The sequence below is a fragment of the Triticum urartu genome, chromosome 5 (assembly GCF_003073215.2).
Source record: "Triticum urartu cultivar G1812 chromosome 5, Tu2.1, whole genome shotgun sequence".
Taxonomy (NCBI): Eukaryota; Viridiplantae; Streptophyta; class Magnoliopsida; order Poales; family Poaceae; genus Triticum; species Triticum urartu.
In genome coordinates this window covers 643,387,070-643,406,482 of record NC_053026.1, presented here as the reverse complement: position 1 = coordinate 643,406,482, position 19,413 = coordinate 643,387,070, and the positions used below count along the sequence as shown (strand labels likewise).

Here is a 19,413-nt window from a genome sequence, read left to right as displayed (position 1 = left end):
GCTGGTCAATGGTTTATTCTTATTTAATCTCGAACGTGATGCTACACACATTCATAGTGTGAATGCCAAAAGATGTAAGGTTGATAATGATAGTCCCACATACTTGTGGCACTGCCGCCTTGGTCACATTGGTGTCAAACGCATGAAGAAACTCCATGCAGATGGACTTTTGGAGTCTCTTGATTATGAATCATTTGACACATGCGAACCATTCCTCATGGGTAAAATGACCAAGACTCCGTTCTCCGGAACAATGGAGCGAGCAACCAACTTATTGGAAATCATACATACTGATGTGTGCGGTCCAATGAGCGTTGAGGCTCGCGGTGGCTATCGTTATGTCCTCACCCTCACTGATGACTTAAGTAGATATGGGTATGTCTACTTAATGAAACACAAGTCTGAGACCTTTGAAAAGTTCAAGGAATTTTAGAGTGAGGTTGAGAATCAATGTGACAGGAAAATCAAGTTCTTACGGTCAGATCGTGGGGGAGAATATTTGATTCACGAATTTGGCACGCACTTAAGGAAATGTGTAATAGTTTCACAACTCACGCCGCATGGAACACCACAGCGTAATGGTGTGTCCGAACGTCGTAATCGCACCCTATTGGATATGGTACGATCTATGATGTCTCTTACCGATCTACCACTATCATTTTGGGGTTATGCTATAGAGACTGCCGCATTCACTTTAAATAGGGCTCCGTCAAAATCCGTTGAGACGACACCGTATGAATTGTGGTTTGGCAAGAAACCTAAGTTGTCATTTCTGAAAGTTTGGGGATGCGAATCTTATGTCAAGAAACTTCAACCTGAAAAGCTTGAACCCAAATCGGAAAAATGCGTCTTCATAGGATACCCTAAAGAAACTATTGGGTATACCTTCTATCTTAGATCCGAAGGCAAGACCTTTGTTGCCAAGAATGGATCCTTTCTAGAGAAAGAGTTTCTCTCGAAAGAAGTAAGTGGGAGGAAAGTAGAACTTGATGAAGTATTGCCTCTTGAACCGGAGAGTGGCACAGCTCAAGAAATTGTTCCTGAGATGTCTACACCGACTAGGGAGGAAGTTAATGATGATGATCATGAAACTTCAGATCAAGTTGCTGCTGAACTTCGAACGTCCACAAGGACGCGTTCCGCACCAGAGTGGTATGGCAACCATGTCCTGGAAATCATGTTGTTAGACAATGGAGAACCTTCGAACTATGAAGAAGCGATGGCGGGCCCAGATTCCGACAAATGGCTGGAAGCCATGAAATCCGAGATAGGATCCATGTATGAAAATGAAGTATGGACTTTGACTGACTTGCCCGATGATCGGCGAGCCATAGAAAATAAATGGATCTTTAAGAAGAAGACAGACGCGGATGGTAATGTGACCATCTATAAGGCTCGGCTTGTCGCTAAGGGTTATCGACAAGTTCAAGGGGTTGACTACGATGAGACTTTCTCACCCATAGCGAAGCTGAAGTCCGTCCGAATCATGTTAGCGGTTGCCGCATTCTATGATTATGAGATATGGCAAATGGACGTCAAAACGGCATTCCTTAATGGTTTCCTTAAGGAAGAATTGTATATGATGCAGCCGGAAGGTTTTGTCGATCCTAAGAATGCTGACAAGGTGTGCAAGCTCCAATGCTCAATCTATGGGCTGGTGCAAGCATCTCGGAGTTGGAACATTCATTTTGATGAGATGATCAAAGCGTTCGGGTTTACGCAGACTTATGGAGAAGCCTGCGTTTACAAGAAAGTGAGTGGGAGCTCTGTAGCATTTCTCATATTGTATGTGGATGACATACTATTGATGGGAAATGATATAGAATTCTTGGAAAGCATAAAGGCCTACTTGAACAAATGTTTTTCAATGAAGGACCTTGGAGAAGCTGCTTATATATTAGGCATCAAGATCTATAGAGATAGATCGAGACGCCTCATTGGTCTTTCACGAAGTACGTACCTTGACAAGATATTGAAGAAGTTCAATATGGATCAGTCCAAGAAGGGGTTCTTGCCTGTATTGCAAGGTATGAGATTGAGCACGACTCAATGCCCGACCACGGCAGAAGATAGAGAAAAGATGAGTGTTGTCCCCTATGCCTCGGCCATAGGGTTTATCATGTATGCCATGTTGTGTACCAGGCCTGATGTAAACCTTGCCGTAAGTTTGGTAGGAAGGTACCAAAGTAATCCTGGCATGGAACACTGGACAATGGTCAAGAATATCGTGAGGTACCTGAAAAGGACTAAGGATATGTTTCTCGTCTATGGAGGTGACGAAGAGCTCGTCGTAAAGGGTTACGTCGATGCTAGCTTCGACACAGATCTGGATGACTCTAAGTCACAAACCGGATACGTGTATATTTTGAATTGTGGGGCAGTCAGCTGGTGCAGTTGAAGGAAATATGCCCTAGAGGCAATAATAAAGTTATTATTTATTTCCTTATATCATGATCAATGTTTATTATTCATGCCAGAATTGTATTAATCGGAAACATAATACATGTGTGAATACATAGACAAACAGAGTGTCACTAGTATGCCTCTACTTGACTAGCTCGTTGATCAAAGATGGTTATGTTTCCTAACCGTAGACATGAGTTGTCATTTGATTAACGAGATCACATCATTAGGAGAATGATGTGATTGACTTGACCCATTCCATTAGCTTAGCACCCGATCGTTTAGTATGTTGCTATTGCTTTCTTCATGACTTATACATGTTCCTATGACTATGAGATTATGCAACTCCCGTTTGCCGGAGGAACACTTTGTGTGCTACCAAACGTCACAACATAACTGGGTGATTATAAAGGAGCTCTACAGGTGTCTCCAAAGGTACATGTTGGGTTGGCGTATTTCGAGATTAGGATTTGTCACTCCGATTGTCGGAGAGGTATCTCTGGGCCCTCTCGGTAATCCACATCACATAAGCCTTGCAAGCATTGCAACTAATGAGTTAGTTGCGAGATGATGTATTACGAAACGAGTAAAGAGACTTGCCGGTAACGAGATTGAACTAGGTATTGAGATACCGACGATCGAATCTCGGGCAAGTAACATACCGATGACAAAGGGAACAACGTATGTTGTTATGCGGTCTGACCGATAAAGATCTTCGTAGAATATGTAGGAGCCAATATGAGCATCTAGGTTCCGCTATTGGTTATTGACTGGAGACGTGTCTCGGTCATGTCTACATTGTTCTCGAACCCGTAGGGTCCGCATGCTTAACATTACGATGACAGTTTCATTATGAGTTTATATATTTTGATGTACCGAAGATTGTTCGGAGTCCCAGATGTGATCACGGACATGACGAGGGGTCTCGAAATGGTCGAGACATAAAGATTGATATATTGGACGGCTATATTCGGACACCGGAAGTGTTCCGGAGAAGTTTCAGATAAAACCGGAGTACGGGGGGTTACCGGAACCCCCCCCCCCCCAGGGGTTGATGGGCCCCATGGGCCCAAAGTGGAGAAGAGGAGGGGCGGCTAGGGCAGGCCGTGCACCCCCTCCCCCTCTAGTCTGAATTGGACAATGAGGGGGGGCGGCGCCCCCCTTTCCTTCCTCTCCTCTCTCCCTTCCTTCCCCCTCTCCGAGTTGGACAAGGAAAAAGGAGGGAGTCCTACTCCCGGTAGGGGTAGGACTCCTCCCTGGCGCGCCTCCTCCTGGCCGGCCGCCCCTCCCCCTTGCTCCTTTATATACGAGGGCAGGGGGGCACCTCAAGATAACAAGTTGATCTTCGTGATCGTTCTCTTAGCCGTGTGCGGTGCCCCCCTCCACCATAATCCTCGATAATATTGTAGCGGTGCTTAGGCAAAGCCCTGCGACGGTAGAACATCAAGATCATCACCACGCTGTCGTGCTGACGGAACTCTTCCCCGACACTTTTCTGGATCAGAGTCCAGGGATCGTCATCGAGCTGAACGTGTGCTAGAACTCGGAGGTGTCGTAGTTTCGGTGCTTGATCAGTCGGGCCGTGAAGACGTACGACTACATCAACCGCGTTGTGCTAACGCTTCCGTTGTCGGTCTACGAGGGTACGTAGACAACACTCTCCCCTCTCGTTGCTATGCATCACCATAATCTTGCGTGTGCGTAGGAAAATTTTGAAATTACTACGTTCCCCAATAGTGGTATCAGAGCCAGGTTTTATGTGTTGATGTTATATGCACGAGTAGAACATAAGTGAGTTGTGGGCGATATAAGTCATACTGCTTTACAGCATGTCATACTTTGTTCGGCGGTATTGTTGGATGAAGCGGCCCGGACCAAAATTACGCGTATGCTTACGCGAGACTGGTTCTACCGACGTGCTTTGCACACAGGTGGCTGGCGGGTGTCAGTTTCTCCAACTTTAGTTGAACCAAGTGTGGCTACGCCCGGTCCTTGCGAAGGTTAAAACAGCACCAACTTGACAAACTATCGTTGTGGTTTTGATGTGTAGGTAAGAACGGTTCTTGCTAAGCCCAGTAGCAGCCATGTAAAACTTGCAACAACAAAGTAGAGGACGTCTAACTTGTTTTTGCAGGGCATGTTGTGATGTGATATGGTCAAGACATGATGAGATATAAGTTGTTGTATGAGATGATCATGTTTTGTTGAAGTTATCGGAAACAGGCAAAAGCCTTATGGTTATCTCTCTATTGCATAAGATGCAAGCACCAAATAATTGCTTTACTTTATCGCTATGCGATAGCAATAGTTGCAAGAGCAATTGTTGGCGAGACAACCATGTGACGACACATTGATATAGATCAAGATGATGGAGATCATGGTGTCATGCCGGTGACGATGGAGATCATGACGATACTTTGGAGATGGAGATCAAAGGCACAAGATGATGATGGCCATATCATGTCACATATTTTGATTGCATATGATGTTTATCTTTTATACATCTTATTTTGCTTAGTTCGACGGTAGCTTTATAAGATGATCCCTCACTAAATTATCAAAGTATAAGTGTTCTCCCTGAGTATGCACCGTTACGAAAGTTCTTCGTGCTGAGACACCATGTGATGATCGGGTGTGATAGGCTCTACGTTCAAATACAATGGGTGCAAAACAGTTGCACAAGCGGAATACTCAGGTTTAACTTGACGATCCTAGCATATAATAGATATGGCCTCGGAACACGGAGACCGAAAGGTCGAGCGTGAATCATATAGTAAATATGATCAACATATTGATGTTCACCATTGATACTACTCCATCTCACGTGATGATAGGACATGGTTTAGTTGATTTGGATCACGTGATCACTTAGAGGATTAAAGGGATATCTTTCTAAGTGGGAGTTCTTAAGTAATATGATTAATTGAACTTTAATTTATCATGAACTTAGTCCTGGTAGTATTAGCATATCTATGTTGTAGATCAATAGATCGCGTTTAGCTCCCCTATTTTATTTTTGATATGTTCCTAGAGAAAACTAAGTTGAAAGATGTTAGTAGCAATGATGCGGATTGGATCCGTGATCTGAGGTTTATCCTCATTGCTGCACAGAAGAATTATGTATTTGATGCACCGCTAGGTGACAAACCTATTGCAGGAACAGATGCAGATGTTATGAACATTTGGCTAGCTCAATATGATGACTACTTGATAGTTTAGTGCACCATGCTTAAACGGCTTAGAATCGGGACTTCAAAGACGTTTTGAACGTCATGGACCATATGAGATGTTCTAGGAGTTGAAGTTAATATTTCAAGAAAATACCCGAGTTGAGAGATATGAAGTCTCCAACAAGTTCTATAGCTAAAAGATGGAGGAGAATAGCTCAAGCAGTGAGCATGTGCTCAGATTGTCTGGGTACTACAATCGCTTGAATCAAGTGGGAGTTAATCTTCCAGATAAAATAGTGATTGACAGAATTCTCTAGTCACCATCACCAAGTTAGTAGAACTTCGTGATGAACTATGATATGCAAGGGATAACGGAAACGATTCCCAAGCTCTTCGTAATGCTGAAATCGATGAAGGTAGAAATCAAGAAAAATATCAAGTGTTGATGGTAGACAAGACCACTAGTTTCAAGAAAAGGCAAAAGGGAAGAAGGGGAACTTCAAGAAGAACGGCAAGCAAGTTGCTGCTCAAGTGAAGAAGCCCAAGTCTGGTCCTAAGCCTGAGACTAAGTGCTTCTACTGTAAAGGGACTGGTCACTAGAAGCGGAACTGCCCCAAGTATTTGGCGGATAAGAAGGATGGCAAAGTGAACAAAGGTATATTTGATATACATATTATTGATGTGTATTTTACTAGTGTTCGTAGCAACCCCTCGGTATTTGATGCTGGTTTAGTTGCTAAGAGTAGTAACTCGAAACGGGAGTTGCAGAATGAACATAGACTAGTTAAGGGTGAAGTGACGATGTGTGTTGGAAGTGGTTCCAAGATTGATATGATCATCATCGCACACTCCCTGTACTTTTGGGATTAGTGTCGAACCTAAATAAGTGTTATTTGGTGTTTGTGTTGAGCATGAATATGATTTGATCATGTTTATTGCAATACGGTTATTCATTTAAGTAAGACAATAAATTGTTGTTCTGTTTACATGAATAAAAACCTTATATGGTTACACACCCAATGAAAATGGTTCGTTGGATCTCGATCGTAGTGATACACATATTCATAATATTGAAACCAAAAGATGCAAAGTTAATAATGATGGTGCAATTTATTTGTGGCACTGCCATTTAGGTCATATTGGTGTAAAGCGCATGAAGAAAATCCATGCTGATGGACTTTTGGAATCACTTGATTATGAATCAGTTGATGCTTGTAAACCATGCCTCATGGGCAAGATGACTAAGACTCCGTTCTCCGGAACAATGGAGCGAGCAACAGATTTGTTGGAAATCATACATACTGATGTATGTGGTCCGATTAATATTGAGCTCGTGGCAGGTATCATTATTTTCTGATCTTCGCAGATGATTTGAGCAGATATGAGTATATCTACTTGATGAAACACAAGTCTGAAACATTTGAAAAGTTCAAAGAATTTTAGAGTGAAGTGGAGAATCATCATAACAAAAATAATAGTTTCTACGATATGATCGCAGAAGTAAAATATTTGAGTTATGAGTTTGGCCTTCAGTTAAAACAATGTGAAATAGTTTCACTACTCACGCCACCTGGAACACCATAGTGTAATGGTGTGTCCGAACGTCGTAACCGTGCTTTATTAGATATGGTGCGATCTATGACGTCTCTTACTGATTTGCCGCTATCGTTTTGGGGTTATGCATTAGAGGCAGCTACATTCACGTTAAATAGGGCACCATCTAAATCCGTTGAGACGACACCGTATGAACTATGGTTTGGCAAGAAACCTAAGCTGTCGGTTCTTAAAGTTTGAGGTTGCAATGCTTATGTGAAAAAATTTCAACCTGATAAGCTCAAACCCAAATCGGAGAAGTGCGTCTTCATAGGATACCCAAAAGAAAATGTTGGGTACACCTTCTATCACAGATCCGAAGGCAAGATATTCATTGCTGAGAATGGATCCTTTCTGGAGAAGGAGTTTCTCTCGAAAGAAGTGAGTGGGAGGAAAGTAGAACTTGATGAGGTAACTGTACCTGCTCCCTTATTGGAAAGTAGTTCATCATAGAAATCTGTTCCTGTGACTACTACACCAATTAGTGAGGAATCTAATGTTGATGATCATTTAACTTCAGATCAAGTTACTACCGAACCTCGTAGGTAAACCAGAGTGAGATCCGCACCAGAGTGGTACGGTAATCCTGTTCTGGAGGTCATGTTACTTGACCATGACGAGCCTATGAACTATGAGGAAGCGATGATGAGCCCAGATTCCGCGAAATGGCTTGAGGCAATGAAATCTGAGATGAGATCCATGTATGAGAACAAAGTATGGACTTTGATTGACTTGCCCAATGACCGGCGAGCCATTGAGAATAAATGGATCTTCAAGAGGAAGACGGACGCTGATAGTAGTGTTACTATCTACAAAGCTAGAATTGTCGCAAAAAGGTTTTCGACAAGTTCAAGGTGTTGACTACGATGAGAGTTTGTCACTCGTATCTATGCTTAAGTCCGTCCAAATCATGTTAGAAATTGCCGCATTTTATGAAATCTGGCAAATGGATAAACAAAATTGCATTCCTTAATGGATTTATTAAAGAAGAGTTATATATGATGCAACCAGAAGGTTTTGTCAATCCTAAAGGTACTAAAAAAATAGGCAAGCTCCAGCGATCCATCTATGGACTGGTGCAAGCATCTCGGAGTTGGAATATACGCTTTGATAAGTTGATCAAAGCATATAGTTTTATACAGACTTGCGGTGAAGCCTGTATTTACAAGAAAGTGAGTGGGAGCACTACAGCATTTCTGATAAGTATATGTGAAAGACATATTGTTGATCGGAGATAATGTAGAATTATTCTACAAAGCATAAAGGAATGTTGAAAGGAGTTTTTCAAAGAAAGACCTCGGTGAAGTTGCTTACATATTGAGCATCAAGATCTATAGAGATAGATCAAGACGCTTGATAAGTTTTTCAATGAGTACATACCTTGACAAGATTTGAAGTAGTTCAAAATGGAACAGTCAAAGAAGGAGTTCTTGCCTGTGTTACAAAGGTGTGAAGTTGAGTAAGACTCAAAACCTGACCACGGCAGAAGATAGAGAGAGAATGAAAGTCATTCCCTATGCCTCAGCCATAGGTTCTATAAAGTATGCCATGCTATGTACCAGACCTATTGTATACCCTGCCTTGAGTTTGGCAAGGGAGTACAATAGTGATCTAGGAGTAGATCACTGGACATTGGTCAAAATTATCCTTAATGGAATAAGGATATGTTTCTCGATTATGGAGGTGACAAAAGGTTCGTCGTAAAGGGTTTTGACACTGATCCAGATGACTCTAAGTCTCAATCTAGATACATATTGAAAGTGGGAGCAATTAGCTAGAGTAGCTCCATGCAGAGCATTGTTGACATAGAAATTTGCAAAATACTTACGGATCTGAATGTGGCAGACCCGTTGACTAAACTTCTCTCACAAGCAAAACATGATCACACCTCAGTACTCTTTGGGTGTTAATCACATAGCGATGTGAACTAGATTATTGACTCTAGTAAACCCTTTGGGTGTTGGTCACATGTCGATGTGAACTATGGGTGTTAATCACATGGTGATGTGAACTATTGATGTTAAATCACATGGCGATGTGAACTAGATTATTGACTCTAGTGCAAGTGGGAGACTGAAGGAAATATGCCCTAGAGGCAATAATAAAGTTATTATTTATTTCCTTATATCATGATAAATGTTTATTATTCATGCTAGAATTGTATTAACCAGAAACATAATACATGTGTGAATACATAGACAAACAGAGTGTCACTAGTATGCCTCTACTTGACTAGCTCGTTGATCAAAGATGGTTATGTTTCCTAACCATAGACATGAGTTGTCATTTGATTAACGGGATCACATCATTAGGAGAATGATGTGATTGACTTGACCCATTCCATTAGCTTAGCACCCGATCGTTTAGTATGTTGCTATTGCTTTCTTCATGACTTATACATGTTCCTATGACTATGAGATTATGCAACTCCCGTTTGCCGGAGGAACACTTTGTGTGCTACCAAACGTCACAACGTAACTGGGTGATTATAAAGGAGCTCTATAGGTGTCTCCAAAGGTACATGTTGGGTTGGCGTATTTCGAGATTAGGATTTGTCACTCCGATTGTCGGAGAGGTATCTCTTGGCCCTCTCGGTAATGCACATCACATAAGCCTTGCAAGCATTGCAACTAATGAGTTAGTTGCAAGATGATGTATTACGAAACGAGTAAAGAGACTTGCCGGTAACAAGATTGAACTAGGTATTGAGATACCGATGATCATCCAGGTTCCGCTATTGGTTATTGACTGGAGACGTGTCTCGGTCATGTCTACATTGTTCTCGAACCCGTAGGGTCCGCACGCTTAACATTACGATGACAGTTTCATTATGAGTTCATATATTTTGATGTACCGAAGATTGTTCGGAGTCCCGGATGTGATCACGGACATGACGAGGAGTCTCGAAATGGTCGAGACATAAAGATTGATATATTGGACGGCTATATTCGGACACGGGAAGTGTTCCGGAGAAGTTTCGGATAAAACCGGAGTACCGGGGGGTTACCGGACCCCCCCCTGGGGTTAATGGGCCTCATGGGCCCAAAGTGGTGAAGAGGAGGGGCGGCCAGGGCAGGCCGCACGCCCCCTCCCCCTCTAGTCTGAATTAGGCAAGGAGGGGGGCGGCGCCCCCCCCCCTTTCCTTCCTCTCCTCTCTCCCTTCCTTCCCCCTCTACTAGTTGGACAAGGAAAAAGGAGGGAGTCCTACTCCCGGTAGGAGTAGGACTCCTCCCTGGCGCGCCTCCTCCTGGCCGGCCGCCCCTCCCCCTTGCTCCTTTATATACGGGGGCAGGGGGGCACCTCTAGACACACAAGTTGATCTTCGTGATCATTATCTTAGCCGTGTGCGGTGCCCCCCTCCACCATAATCCTCGATAATATTGTAGCGGTGCTTAGGCGAAGCCCTATGACGGTAGAACATAAAGATCATCACCACGCCGTCGTGCTGAAGGAACTCTTCCCCGACACTTTGCTGGATCGGAGTCTGGGGATCGTCATCGACCTGAACGTGTGCTAGAACTCGGAGGTGACGTAGTTTCGGTGCTTGATTGGTCGGGCCGTGAAGACGTACGACTACATCAACCACATTGTGCTAACGCTTCCACTGTCGGTCTACGAGGGTACGTAGACAACACTCTCCCCTCTCGTTGCTATGCATCACCATGATCTTGCGTGTGCGTAGGAAAATTTTGAAATTACTAGGTTCCCCAACAGCAGTTGCAAGCAAAGCGTCGTGGCGGGATCTACATGTGAAGCGGAGTACATGGCAGCCTCGGAAGCTGCACAAGAAGCAATCTGGGTGAAGGAGTTCATTACCGACCTAGGAGTTATTCCCAATGCGTTGGGCCCGATGACTCTCTTTTGTGACAACACTGGAGCTATTGCCCTTGCCAAGGAGCCCAGGTTTCACAGGAAGACCAGGCATATCAAGCGTCGCTTCAACTCCATTCGTGAAAATGTTCAAAATGGAGACATAGATATTTGCAAAGTGCATATGGACCTGAATGTCGCAGATCCGTTGACTAAACCTCTTCCTTGAGCAAAACATGATCAACACCAGAACTCTATGGTTGTTTGATTCATCACAATGTAACTAGATTATTGACTCTAGTGCAAGTGGGATACTGTTGGAAATATGCCCTAGAGGCAATAATAAAATGGTTATTATTATATTTCCTTGTTCATGATAATTGTCTATTGTTCATGCTATAATTGTGTTATCCGGAAATCGTAATACATGTGTGAATATATAGACCACAACATGTCCCTAGTAAGCCTCTAGTTGACTAGCTCGTTGATCAACAGATAGTCATGGTTTCCTGACTATGGACATTAGATGTCATTGATAATGGGATCACATCATTAGAAGAATGATGTGATGGACAAGACCCAATCTTAAGCATAGCACAAGATCGTGTAGTTCGTCTGCTAGAGCTTTTCGAATGTCAAGTATCTTTTCCTTAGACCATGAGATTGTGCACCTCCCGGGTACTGTAGGAATACTTTGGGTGTGCCAAACGTGACAACGTAACTGGGTGACTATAAAGGTGCACTACGAGTATCTCCGAAAGTGTCTGTTGGGTTGACACGAATCGAGACTGGGATTTGTCACTCCGCATGACGGAGAGGTATCTCTGGGCCCACTCGGTAAAATATCATCGTAATGAGCTCAATGTGACTAAGGGTTGGTCACGGGATGATGTGTTACGGAACGAGTAAAGTGACTTGCCGGGAACGAGATTGAACGAGGTATTGGAATACCGACGATTGAATCTCGGGCAAGTAACGTACCGATTGACAAAGGGAATTGAATACGGGATTGATTGAATCCTCGACATCATGGTTCATCCGATGAGATCATCGTGGAATATGTGAGAGCCAAAATGGGTATCCAGATCCCGCTGTTGGCTATTGGCCGGAGAGTTGTCTCGGTCATGTCTGCATGGTTCCCGAACCCGTAGGGTCTACACACTTAAGGTTCGGTGACGCTAGGGTTGTAGAGATATTAGTATGCGGTAACCCGAAAGTTGTTCGGAGTCCCGGATGAGATCCTGGATGTCATGAGGAGTTCCGGAATGATCCGGGGGTAAAGATTTGTATATAGGAAGTCCAGTTTCGGCCACCGGGAAAGTTTCGGCGTCATCAGTATTGTACCGGGACCACCGGAAGGATCCCAGGGGTCCACCGGGTGGGGCCACCTATCCCGGAGGGCCCCATGGGCTAAAGTGGGTAGGGAACCAGCCCTTGGTGGGCTGGTGCGCCGCCCATGGGCCTCCCCCTGCGCCTAGGGTTAGAAACCCTAGGGGTGGGGGCGCCTCCACCTGGCTTGGGGGCCAAGCCACCCCCTTGGCCGCCTCCCCCCCCCCCCGGCCCCTATATATAGTGGAGGGGAGGGAGGGCAGCCGCACCCAAGTCCCTGGCGCCTCCCTCTCCCCCCGTGACACCTCTCTCTCTCGTTGGTGCTTGGCGAAGCCCTGCCGAGATCCCGCTGCTTCCACCACCACGCCATCGTGCTACTGGATCTCCATCAACCTCTCCTCTCCCCTTGCTGGATCAAGAAGGAGGATATGTCTCTCCCAACCGTATGTGTGTTGAACGAGGAGGTGTCGTCCGTTCGGCGCTCGGTCATCGGTGATTTGATCACGACGAGTACGACTCCATCAACCTCGTTCTCTTGAATGCTTCCGCTCGCGATCTACAATACAGGACGGTTTTAGATGCACTCCCCTCTCCCTCGTTGCTAGATGACTCCATAGATTGATCTTGGTGATGCATAGAAAATTTTAAAATTCTGCTACGTTCCCCAACACCTGCTCCAATACAGGACGGTTTTCAACCATCTTGTAATCGTGGAACTGCTCTATAATATACATCTCGCTCCCGGCATCGGCGGCCCCAAACTTAGATTCGAGTGCCTCCCACAAGTCCTTGGCGACATGCACATGTAAATATGCGTCGACCAGTTTATCTCCGTTCACGCTAAGAACTGCTCCGAGGAACACAACAGTGGCCTCCTTGCACGCCTTCTCCTGTTCAGGAGCAATCGTTCCCGTGGAGACACCGGTGACCCAGAACACGTTCATAGCCGTGAGCCATAAAGTGGTCTTAGTCTGCCAACGCTTAAAATATGAACCGGTAAACTTATCCGGTTTTAGTGCAGCGGCAAAGCCACTTGCCGAAAAATTCCTACACATAATAGGTTTTTGGATTGTTGAGTAAATAGGCAATTTCTCAATTAAATTAATCCACGAGTAAATCACTAGCATGGCATTGACACAAATAAACACATACTGATATTCAGTCAAGCTAGCACATACTACGCTAATTGCAGAAAGATCTACGTATAACGCTAGCATGGCTAAAACAAGAAATAGTAGGAGCGGGATAAACGAGTTATACCCTCCAGTAGGCCATGCAGAGGCCGTGGCTTTGGTGGCAGCAGTGGCGTCCTCGGCGGCCTTCTTGTCGGCTTCAGCTTTCTCGGCGGCGGCACGTTCTGCGTCAGTGAACATGGTGATGATGAAGGCGACACGGACGTAGAGGAAGTAGACGATCGGAAGCGAGCAATCGCGTAATCGCTGCCCAAAAACCTATTCGCCCCTCACCCCATACAGGAACCAAAAGGGTGTGGTTTCGGAGACCTGCTCTCCCGTCGACCGTGTACACGGCGGACGGGATGGAGTGACCGGTGGCAGCAGCAGCAAGGGAACGACGGTGGGTGTGCGCGTGGGAGCAGATGTGATCTGTTTGTGGCGGCTAGGGTTAGGAGACACCGCACACGTCAGAGAACTCTCCGTTAGTGACTGGCAAAAGTAAGCACGTAGCTGTGAGCTCAGCTTGGCTCAATCCCGCAACATGCGACGCGCCGAGGCATGGCGAGGCGGGCGGCGGAGGAGGAGTGCGCGAGGGCCTCTTCTCTTCTCAAGCTCCAATAGCATGTAGAAGAGAAACCCTTATAAGGAGGTCCAACTCCTTTTCCACTTCCGGGGTGGGACTAAACTTCCCACTACACCTAGTGCCATATAACCCTCATGGGCCCTTAAAGATTTTTCAGAAATTTCTATATGGGCCTAGATCCCATCTCAAATTTCAGCAGCTTGTCCTCCTGAAACTTGCTCAGCAGCGGCGCCAGGACACCTCCGGCATCTCGGAAATCCACCAGCACACTGCACAACTCCCAATCCGCGAGTTGTCGAAAGATGGACTCTAGGTTCATCTGGTCGAGGGCCGAGACACCAACTCCCGCTGTCTCCACAGCGATGGGACTATCGGCCAGGGCTATGGCGTTAGATGCAGACTCTTCCTGGAGAAACGAGATGTGGAATTTGGAACCTTCTCCCTGCGCTATGATGATGTAAAGAGGCTGCTTTACCCCTGGCTCCTTTGATATTGGTAAGGTGGTCGTCTTGGCCATGTCACTTGAAATTATAACTCAGTCGTATTTTTTCGATAAGAGGGGCCACACAGCCCCCATTTTCATCACGAAAATGGAGTCATAGCATACGAATCAAGTTTCATACAGACTTTACTTTTTTCGATGCCTAACATATGCATCATGAAAAAAACTACTCCTACATCTTGAGGCACTTCGACTGCACCTACAGGATGCTACAACAAAAGACCGCTCCAAAGCACCGTCCCTACATTTTTTGGCTAACATTTTTGCATCAGGTGAAAAAACTCACTACAACCTGAGATACCAAACTCTGCACCTACAGGGTGCTATAGCAAAAGAACAAGAGAGATCATCGCAAATGCTACATCTATCACCACTTGATCAACAAAGCCTCCATACAGCAGGCCCCCAGCTGTAAGCACGCTTGAAGACGTCCCTCGCTATCTGGGCCAACCTCTTGGTCACTTCCTTAAGAGTTTTTTGCACTCCTCTTTTCTGTAGCACACCCCACGAATCCAACACAGAACATAAGGAGAAGATAATATCAATAGGATTTTTAGGTAAAGAACTTTGAAAGCAAGATTTATTTCTTGTTTTCCAGATCGACCATAATAAAGCAGCCGTACCAATAGCTATAACCACTCTATCTTTCCCAGTATACTTAGGAAGCCAATTCTGGCAAAAGTCAAAGAATGACATGGGTGTTTGGGGATTTCCCAAAGCACTCCCAACTACATTCCAAAGAAACTGAGCAAAAGAGCAAGTGAAAAACAGATGGTCAATACATTCATTGGCATCACAAAATTCACATTTGCTGGTGCCTTTCCAGCCTTTTTTACACAAGTTGTCCTTGGTCAGGATCCTCCCTTTGATAACTAACCAAATAAAAGCCTTAATTTTCAAAGGTACCTTCAGTTTCCACAGAAACTTAAAAGGGAACACTACTCTCCTAGCAATAATATATTGATAAAGAGATTTAACAGAGAACTGGCCAGAGCTGGTCAAAAGCCATTTGACTTTGCCAGGTTCCTCACTCAGAACAACCTGACTGCACATATCTAGAAGTTTATTCCACATATCCAATGTCTCCCCATATAAACATCTCCTAAATCTAATGCAGTTAAAATCTTGTTCAAATGCTTTAGCAACCGTAATGTTTTGATGGAAAGTAAGTTTGTACAAGCGAGGAGAAAGTTGACAGAGAGGCTTGTTGTGGATCCAAGCATCTTCCCAAGATCTAGTTTCACACCCACCTCCAACAATTCTCTGATAACAGTTGCAAAAGATATCTTTAACACTCATGATACCATTCCAGAAATGCGAGTTGGCAGGAGATGACTCACATTGAGACAAAGTTTTCCTCTTCAAATACTTTGCTCTAATCATCTCCTGCCAATCCCCATCTTCATTCTCAAGTCTCCAGAGCCATTTACACAAAAGATTAATATTCTTGATATCCAGATTAGTAACACCCAACCCCCCTTGGTCTCTAGGTTGACAAACATCAAGCCAGTTAACTAAATGAAACTTCCTAACCCCCTCTTTCTCTTGCCAAAGCACCCGAGCTCGAAAGAAATCGATTATTTTGCCTACTCCCTTTGGTAGACGCAAAAAGTTAAGTAAATGACTAATTACATTACTCAAACAAGTTTTAGTACGGATAATCCTACCACCCATAGATAAAAGACCCCCATGCCACGCTGCAGCTCCTTTCTCTACTCAGTCGTATTCTTTCGCCAACTGTGAGTAGTATCCTCCTGGTTGATCAGCTCCGCTCCCAATTTGATTTATGACAATTCCGTTCATCGAGATTGTAGTTTTGAGTTTAGTGTAATAGATAAAACATCAGCAGCAGCATCACACATTGTATTCAAACAAAACATGAAATGCAGCAGTATGAAATATAAATATCACTACACTAAATGGCTAAAGCAATGAGTGTTCTACAATTTCCTAACCATAGTTGTAGCACACAAAATTTGAACATATTGTGCAACTTATATTGAAAAATTAAGCTACACCTATAATTATAAAGTGGCAAAAATCTGGGTTCTGATATCACCACAATCTAGAATTCTAGCAAGATATTTGTAGTGGAATATCTACCTCAAAGTTGCAAAGGCCTTCCCAGTAAGCATGCGATGAAGGTAACCCTCATTCAATCTGAGACATAACGCTTCCTCCATGCCAATCCTTACATCTATCCCGGCATTTCTGAGCTTTTCTTCCCAGTAAGCATGCGATGAAGGCAGTATTGGAACAGTAGCGAATAATGGCGCTGGTTTTACCAACAGAAGTGAATTGTTAGTGAAATTAGGGATCATATGAAGATTGGGAACTAACATGAGGCCTAGTTACCAGTATGACCACATGAAGATTAGGGGACTGACTGTTTTCTGAAAGATTAGGCGAAGTCATGCCATGCTCTGTTAACGACCATCCAAGGTTTGAAAGATGAGAGAGTCACTGAATTACCACGCTTTGCAACAAACATAATCCTACAAATCTTTCGTAATCTCATAGAGTGAACACCAAATTGAGAACAGGTGTGACCTCGGCATGGGGCTGGCCGGCTTTGGGGTGGAATCCCTCGCCGACGACTTGGCCCTCGCGGACGATGACGCAGCCTGTTACGCTCCCACTAGATAATTTGGCACAATCAGAGTCAGAGTATGGAGGAATTGGAGAATTTCGATCTAGGGTTCATGAGATATAGAGAGAAGGGGATCGAGAGTGAGAACCATGCCTCCAGTCTCTTGTTTCTGCCTGCCTTCTCCCCTGGTGCTCTCTCGCTTAAGTAGTTAGGTCGTCCATTTTGGGCCGCCGTAGCGCTTGTTGGGCTTGCGGGCTCGTTTATTCTTCTCTTGGGCTTGGTCACTGGTGTTGGCTGGTGTAGTAGGCTGGGCCATAACATTCCCCCCTTCTTGAGAACCAGCTTCCCCCAATTAAGCTGGAGCCTCTGGATAATGGTGTTGCAGCTCGCCGCGGTCCTCCTAGGTCGCCAGTGACGCCGGTTGCCCGGTCCAGCGGAACAGCACTTGCGGGATTTGGTTCTTGCCCTCGCGGTGAAGATCAGTACCCAGGATTTCCACCGGTTCGGGGCTGGATGCTGCCTCAGTTGGTAACTCCTCCAGCGCCTGTTCCGACAGCGGTAGTGCTCGCGTAGTAGGGATACGTGGAAAACTGGATGAATGCTGTGTCGTGGTAACGATTCCGATAATAAGAGAGGGTAGGATAAAGGAGCATGATCTATCGAGATGCATATGGGTGACACGGTGGTTTTAGTGAGTTCGGGTCTCTCACGGTGGAGATAACAACCCTACGTCTCGTGCTTCGGAGAGGCTTTGTTTTATCTGAGTATGTATCCGGAGATTACAATGTGTGTTTGAGAGAGAGGGGAGAGCGGATCTCCATGCTTGAGCTATGTCCTTAGACTAATGGTTAGAAAGAGAGAGAGGTGGAAGAAAAGACCCCTTAGTCTAGTGGTGGGGGTGGCTTATATAGAGTGCGCCACCCCCTCACCCCTTATGTTACACGGTGGAGAATCAATGCCATAATGCCTGCCCACTACAAAACCGTCATGCTGACTATTGGTCTTTGCATATCCGAGTGAGTTACATGGTCGAGTGGAATGAGCTCGTCGAGTGAAGTGCCGTGCTCCGAGTGATTATCGCCATCCGAGTGACTTTCAAGTTGCGGTACATCTGGACGGCGATCTGGCCCAGGGGTCCAGTACAAAGTATACGGTGTCCATGGGTAGGGCCTTTAGGTCAGGCCTATTACCCTACCCCCAATACATGTCCTCGTCATTAGCCCCCGAATCGGTCGAGGTTGAGCGGGTCGAGTCGAGGTGAATTCCCAGATGAGTCGAGTGCTGCGGAGGCACTTATGAACTCCCTCTGGTCACCCGGCGATCTTATCTCCGTATGTTGCCTTGACGGATTCCAGACTGTATGGTGTCCGAGTGAAATGAGCTCAAACGGGTCCGCGGAGGAGCGTTAAACTCACCTTAAAGCAATTTTTTTGGAGTGATTTGGAGCTGGTCCTGCATTGAGTAACTGATTACTCGGAATTTCTTCACGCCTGGAATGTGTCTTTTTTTGTTGTTTGGCCATCACTCGGACCGGGCGGACCGTTCCGAGTGGATACCATTCCAGTGGGGGCACGCTGAGTGCACCCACTGGGTGTAGTCCCAGAGACTGCCGTCGACTGCGGGCAGTCGGCGGGAGTCTTAGAGCATGTCTTTTTTGTTGTTGTTTGGCCATCACTCGGACCGGGCGGACCATTCCGAGTGGATACCAACAGTCCGCGGGAGTCTTAGAGCCTGTCTTTTTTGTTGTTTTTCATCACTCGGACTAGTCAGGCCGTACCGAGTGGAGATTACTCCAGTGGGGGCACGCTGAGTGCACCCATTGGGTGTAGTCCCCGAGACCACCATCGACTGCGGGCAGTCGGCGGGGGTCTGAGAGAACTAAAACTCTTCTTAGATGGTACTGATCGAACTTGTTCTTCTCTGACTCGGAGGTTGAGTAATTCTGGAGCTGGTTTTGCATCGAGCAAAATGTTTCTTTCTGAGTTCTCTTCCAGTGGGGGCACGCTGAGTGCACCCGCTGGGTGTAGTCCCCGAGCCTCTGTCGGACTAGATGAGTCGGGCAGAGGGTTTAAGTCTCCTGGTAAACCTCCACGCAGTCGACACGGTAAATATCTTTTAGTCTGAAATTGAGTCAATCGGATGCATCTTCAGGTGCTTGACATGGTAAATAAGCTCAGCCTGGAGCTGAGTCAGTCGGAATGATCTCCGTGCACTCTGCACGGTAAATAAATTCAGCCTGGAACTCGATCAAGCAGGTG

General features: G+C 45.3%; 1 pseudogene; it reads right to left on the bottom strand.

Annotated features, from left to right (window-relative positions):
* The window catches only part of LOC125507615, a 110,074-nt pseudogene that overhangs the window by 82,023 nt on the left and 8,638 nt on the right, over positions 1-19,413 (bottom strand).